A 6889-nucleotide genomic window follows, 5' to 3' on the forward strand; every position below is an offset into this window, starting at 1 on the left:
TTGTACTCGCCCTGATATGGCCTTTACTTTGAGTTTGGTCAGTAGATATCATGGGAACCCTAGTAAAGCTTATTGGACTGCGGTTAAGAACATTCTTAAGTACCTGTGGAAGACAAAGGACTAGGTCCTTACTCTCGGTGGGAGTGATAACTTGAGAGTAATAAGGTATAGCGACGCGAGCTTTCAAACCAACAGAGATAATTTCCGCTCTCAGTCGGGCTGGATATTTACCCTGAATAGAGGAGTAGTGACATGGAAAAGTTCCAAGTAGGAGACTGTACCTAATTCAGCGTGCGAATCAGAGTACATAGCAACAAGCGAAGCATCGAAGGAGGTGATATGGTTGAAAAACTTCATCGGAGACCTTGGAGTCATTCCATCCATAGAGGAGCCTGTGGAAATTTTCTGCGAAAATGAAAGGGCGGTTGCCTTAACCAAGGAACCGAGAGATCATGGAAGATCCAATCATATCGATAGAAAATACCACTTCATAAGACATCAGGTAGAAGAAGGACACCTCGTGGTGAAGAGGATATCATCAAAGGACAACCCAACAGATCCCCTTACAAAGGGACTGACCAAGGTTAGGCACTTGCAGCATGCAAGGGCATTGGGCTAACAGACGATATTAGTTTTAGTGTTTAGATAAACTGAAACTTGTAATAGCTAAATTGTAATTGACATTTGATAATTGAATAAAAGGAGTTCTATTTATAAGTAAAGTTACTGTCATGTGTCAATTGTTTACTATTGTTTCACTTTGCATGTTTTGACTTCCAGAATAATAAGATTTATTCAAATCCATAGTTGATCATACGTTGGAAGTAAGTATGAAAGAAGACTGTCATGAGTTGGCTTGTAGATTGTCTAAGGCGTTAGGCATCATAACAGTTTGCTACACCATTCATGAGTACTTCTGAAATAAGATTTGAGTATTGGATCAACTCGCTCTCACTTGAATCACTTCATGAAATTTATCACGAGTGATCATGAGACGATAATATCATATAAGTCTTCAAACCTACATATATGAGTTTTTGACTATGAATTAGTTGTGCATTGATGATACGAAAACACATCTGGAACTTGATGTGATAAAACGTATCGTTGTGCATGATTTAATGAGTAGTTAGTACAAGCATATAATGTCAAAGTTTATATGTTACGTTTTATCCTAAGAGGATTAAAAGCAATATCTTGGCCCCCTCAATGATTCTATTTTGAATTATGTATCGGGCCTGGTCAGAACTACATTGATGTGTTTAGTTATGTTCTATGTTAGACGAATCGAAAATCAGGAAACAAACTGATGGAAAATAAGTATGACATTTTTCCATGTATTTGTTCAGTTGGTATCTTAAGAACAGAGGATTATATGATCCCTTATGTAAAGGATGCGTCACTGATTGGGTTAAAGTTGACAGCGGCTTTTGAAAGCTTACGATTACTAAGTCGGATCCTGAAGTTACATTGACAACTATATTTATTAGACTTATCCAAGTGAGAGATTGTTGGATTTGTTGTCTAAGCCTATAAGTATAATTGGGATGTACTTAACCCGATAATAGCATGGTCCTTTTGGGTTTCCTTCACCAGTGCAATTTGATAGGATGGACTTTTGAGAATAAGGTTATTTATGATTTATTAATATATTACAAGTATAATATATTAATATATGAAATCATATTATATAATTAGTATTGATCAAGAATTAATTAGGAACTAATTTCATGGTTAAAAGAGACTAATTAAATATATGGAGATTGATTATGTTAATCAATGATTCTTGTAGTGAAGGCCAATGATCCATGATTATTTAGATGGGCTAAATCAATAAGTTAATCCATGGATAGTCCATGGAGGTTAACCCATGGAGCATAAGAATGTGAAATGTCATGAAGCATTAGGGTTTACAAAGTGTAACCCTAGCATTTGCCACACTATAAATAGAACCCTAATGAGCAAAAATAGGTTACACCATCTATTTGAGATAAGTAACTTTTTGTCTTAAGCCTCCTCTTGCATATTAATATTTTTGAACCATTAGAGGCATCACACTTGAGGTGATCAAGCTTTCAAAGGTCAAGAACTCTAATATGTGCATAATTAGTTAATTATTTAGCATATATTCTTAGTTATTTTTGATTAATTATGTGAATAATGTGGACAAAAGGTACTTAAAATGTTGTGAATTGTGTTTTCAGTCTAAAAGATATGCTTGGAAGCAAAAAGGAGAAAAGGGAAGCAATTGAAGATCAAAGAGTGAAAGAAGGGGATATACTCGGCGAGTAGATCGACCCTACTCGGCGAGTACACGAGGATATTCCAGAAGACAAATACGACTGCTGATTCAAGACGGATAAGTATGGATCTACTCGGCGAGTTGATTCTGCTACTCGCCGAGTACACCCTGTTTTGGGATATCTATAAAACACGAATCCTTATCTCATAGGAAGGAACCCCTGGCGATTTTTGAAGGTTTAGCTGCGACTAAGAGATTCAGAAGGCGCTAAGGAACCCTAGGCTTCACTATTTGGAAGAATTCAAGCAATTAGGTTAATTCTACCACTTAGACTTAGGAATTGAACATGTTTGCTTTAGTAAACTTTGTTTTTATTTTTGTTTCTCCTGCAATTATGAGCTAAATTCGTTTTTGTTTCTGTTAGGGGAATACCAAAGAACTCCTATGGTTTGATTATTGATTATTGCTTAATTGTCTATTGGTGATTTATTAAATTAAGTTTGTTAAAGAACCTTATGTATTAATCACTACTATTTTCTTTTAATTGGAAGGAAATTAGGTTGCATGAACATCACTTAATTGTTAACCTCATATGTTTATGTGAATGCTAAACCATATGCTTAGAAGTAATGATTATGAAACTAAGATTAATAAGAAAATAGGAAGATTAATGTGTGAGCTTGTTTGAGAAACCATCAATAAGAGGTTAATTGAATTAATAACTTAATTGACCATTACAAATCTTATTTAATCCAAATAATTAATCTAGGGAATTAATTAGTTCAAACACTTGATCAACGCTTAAATTAGTTAATTGTCTAAGGGTTAGAAGTAATGAATATGAACCTAACTATTATAATTGGTAACCAATAGCAATTAATCTATCTTAAACTTAAATAACCATAGGAGTGAATTGGTTGAACCTAAATGGAAACATTTTTATCAAATTTGGTGAATAGTTGTTGCTTTAGTTAATTAGTTAATTTAGTTTGTCCAAGTTTCTAGTCTTGCAAAACTAGAGAAAAAAAAACCTTTACTTTTATTATTTGTTTTAGTTAAAATTAGTTATTAGTTTAATTTTCCGTTCCCTGAGTTCGATACTTTACTTATCAATCTATACCACTTAAAGACAGGCTCACTGCCTTTGTGTGCTCAATTTATTAATAAAAAGTAAGGATAAAACTAGTTGGTTTTACACACATCAAGTTTTTGGCGCCGTTGCCGGGGAACGGTTCTAAATAATTAAGCTAATTCCTAATTTTTTCGATCCTTTGTGTGAGTTTACTTGCATAAAGTTCATTTATTGCAATTTAGTAATTAGTAATTAGGTTTTAGTATCTCTTTTAGTTAATTTAAAACTTAGAAATTTTTTTGAAATATCACTGATACTAGCCGAGTGCAATCGCACCTACTCGGCGAGTAGCAGTTTACTCAGCAGTAGATTTTCTTTATTTTTACAATCTTTTTGTTCTTTTTACGCTTTTTATTTTATTTATTTCAGGACTTTCATGACCAGAGGAGCAAACACACCACTAGTACCCCCGTTTGAAGACCCCGAATCCGCGTTGAAAAGAAACAAAGGGAAGGACGTGGAGAGTTCAAGCACACCAAAGAAATCACCATTGTCCAACTTGAAGACTGTTTTTGGGAAAAAGAAGAGCAGTAAATCAGGAGCTTCTAGCGCTTCTTTTATAATTGAGGAGCCAATTCAAGAAGATATTGGATACGAGACCGAGGAAGAAGAGGAGGCAACGTACGAGCAAGAAACCGAGTTGGAGGAAGAGTTAGCGTTCACTATGGCTAACATTGATGAAATCCCCATGGGAGAATGGAAGAAGAGGATGCGCGACGACCATGGCCCGGGACTTGTGCAACCCGCAATTCCCGCGACTGCTACCTTCGAGCTAAAAGGTCATATCCTAGCTTCACTCAAGGAAATACCTTTCTATGGGAAAGATCATGAAGACGCCTACAAACATTTGGATGAAGTAAATGATGTTGCTGATTACTTCAATATTCCAAATGTAACTCGCGAAACTCAACTACTTTGTATGCTTCCGGTAACCTTCAAGGGTGCTGCTAAAGACTAGCTCAAGTCACTTCCCCCCGGATCAGTCACTACTTGGGCCAGAATGAAGGAAGAATTTATTGATCACTTTTGTCCACCATCCAAGATAGCCAAACTGAAGAAAGCCATTGCAAACTTTGAACAACAAGCTGGAGAGTCCTTATATGAAGCATGGGAGAGGTACAAAGGTCTGCTAAGAAACTGCCCACACCATGATCTAAACAGCCAGCAAGAAGTTTCCATCTTCTATGATGGAGTCAATGTCACAACCCGGCAATTGCTAGACTTGCAAGGCCCACTTACAAAGAAGCCACCCCCGGTGATTAAAGAATTGATTGAAGAATTCTCTAAACACTCTAGAGAATACCACAACCTTAGGAATGATGTCACGAGGGGAGCCGCGTATGCTGCCACAGAAGATTTATCCACGGTCATGGCCATGTTAAAAACCATGGATAGAAGAATGGACAAAATGGATCAAACTATCCATGCTATTAGGGTGGGTTGTGAAAACTGCAATGGACCTCACCTCACTAGAGATTGCGATTTGGATGAAAATGGCAATAAGAAGGCACAAGCATGCTATTCGAGCGGTGACAGGTATGATGAGGACTGGCGCAAACAAAAGAAAGAGTGGCTGCCTTACGAAGAGTACAAGAAGGCCAAGGAGGAGAAGTATAGACAAAAAGGGGGAGGCTTTTATCAAAAGGAGGAGCCGGTGCAAGAGAGGAAGCCAAGCTTGGAAGATATACTCACTAAATTTGTGGCTGCTTCCGAGAAAAGACATAGTGACCATGATGCTGCTATCCAAGAAACAAGAACCTTATGTGTTAACAATAACTATTCTTCTGTTAATAAATTAGTAATTAAGTTGTATGAACATCTCTTAGTTGCTAATTTCATATGATTTATGTGACCACATAGTTGTATGTCTAGGAATAAAGAATGTGAAACTAGAATTAACTTGAAGATAGGTAAGTTAATGTGTGAGCTTGTGTGATACACCATCAACAAGACGTTAATTGAATCACCAATTTGATTAACTATTACAAGTCTTATTTAACTCGAATCAATAAATAGGAAATCCGTTGATTTAGACAACTGGCCACTGCTTGAGTTAATTTGTTTCCTAAGGATTAGTAATAGCAAACGTGAAACTAATCATCTTAGTCGGTAGCCAATGAAGAATTAATCCAATACATTGAAATCATCCATGGGAACAAATGAGTCGAACCTAAACAGAAGTCCTTTTTATTATTGAATTTAGTTGATTTTTATTTGCTTAGCTCTTAGTTTCTTAGTTTAAGTTTTAGTTAATTGTTTAAGTTTCTAGTCTTGCAAAACTAGAGAAAACCCCCTTTCTATTATTTGTTTTATTTAGATAATATTAGCATTTATTTTAATTGTTTACTGTTCCCTGTGTTCGATACCCTACTTGCTTGAACTATATTACTAATCGATAGGTACACTGCCTTTCGTGTGTTTATTTTGTGTCTAAGTTAGTAGGATTAAAACTAGTTGGTTTTACACACATCAAGTTTTTGGCGTCGTTGCCGGGGAAACACGGAAACACAGCTTCCATCCACAACATAGAAACACAGCTTGGGAAACTTGCTCAACAACTAAACCAAAGGTTACCGGGTGAGCTTCCTAGCAAAACCGAGAACAACCCACGAGGCGCACAAGTAAACATTGTCACAACGAGAAGTGGGAAGATCATCACTCCCCTGGCCCCCATTCGAACTGAAGCAACCAGGGACTCGCAGAAGGAAGGAACGGAAGAACAAGCAGAAAACCAAGATTCACAATCTGAGAGTTCTACTCGCCGAGTAGGGACGATGGACTCGGCGAGTACCCCAGCAAGATCGAATGAACAGCCTCCCTTGAAGCCATACCAGCCTCCAATGCCATACCCATCCCGAGCCAAGAAAGAGAAGCAGGAAGAGGAATATCAGAAGTTTCTAGACCACATTAAAACTCTTCAAATCAACATTCCTTTCATTGAAGCCGTCATGCAAATGCCCAAGTATGCTAAGTTCCTTAAGGAACTCCTCACCAACAAAAGAAAGATGGAGGAAGTGCAGAAGGTAGTGCTTAATGAGAACTGCTCCGCCGCAATGCTAAACAAGTTACCAAAGAAGAAGGGTGATCCGGGGAGCTTAACTTTACCTTGCCAATTTGGCAACTTGGCTGCAATTCATGCCTTAGCTGATTCTGGAGCAAGTGTGAACCTTATGCCATACTCGTTCTTTAAGAAGCTAGACCTCCCGGAGCCAAGGCCAATTCGAATGGCAATTCATTTGGCAAACAAAACTGTCACCTTCCCAAGAGGCATTTGTGAAGATTTGCTAGTGAAAGTTGACAAATTTTTCTTCCCGGCTGATTTCATCATTCTCGACATGGAGGCGGATCCGCAAGTGCCAATTATCCTTGGAAGGCCTTTCCTCAACACAGCTAGCGCTATCGTAGACATGAGAGATTCTAAGCTCACATTGCGAGTTGGGGATGATTCAGTGACATTCGGGGTAGACCAAGCCATGAAGTACTCAAGGAGTAGTGACGACACGGCTTTCTCAATC

At 37.6% G+C, this 6889-nt stretch overlaps 1 non-coding gene across 1 annotated transcript; it reads right to left on the bottom strand.

The window, feature by feature from the left end:
- Positions 1-4422: 4422 nt before the first annotated feature.
- LOC145013414 (small nucleolar RNA R71) lies at positions 4423-4529 on the bottom strand. Its single transcript, XR_013664975.1, has one exon. It is a non-coding gene; the product is annotated as a small nucleolar RNA R71 (small nucleolar RNA).
- Between the last annotated feature and the right edge of the window lie 2360 nt (positions 4530-6889).

Source organism: Lactuca saligna, chromosome 8 (assembly GCF_052625555.1).
Source record: "Lactuca saligna cultivar CGN05327 chromosome 8, ASM5262555v1, whole genome shotgun sequence".
Classification (NCBI taxonomy): Eukaryota; Viridiplantae; Streptophyta; class Magnoliopsida; order Asterales; family Asteraceae; genus Lactuca; species Lactuca saligna.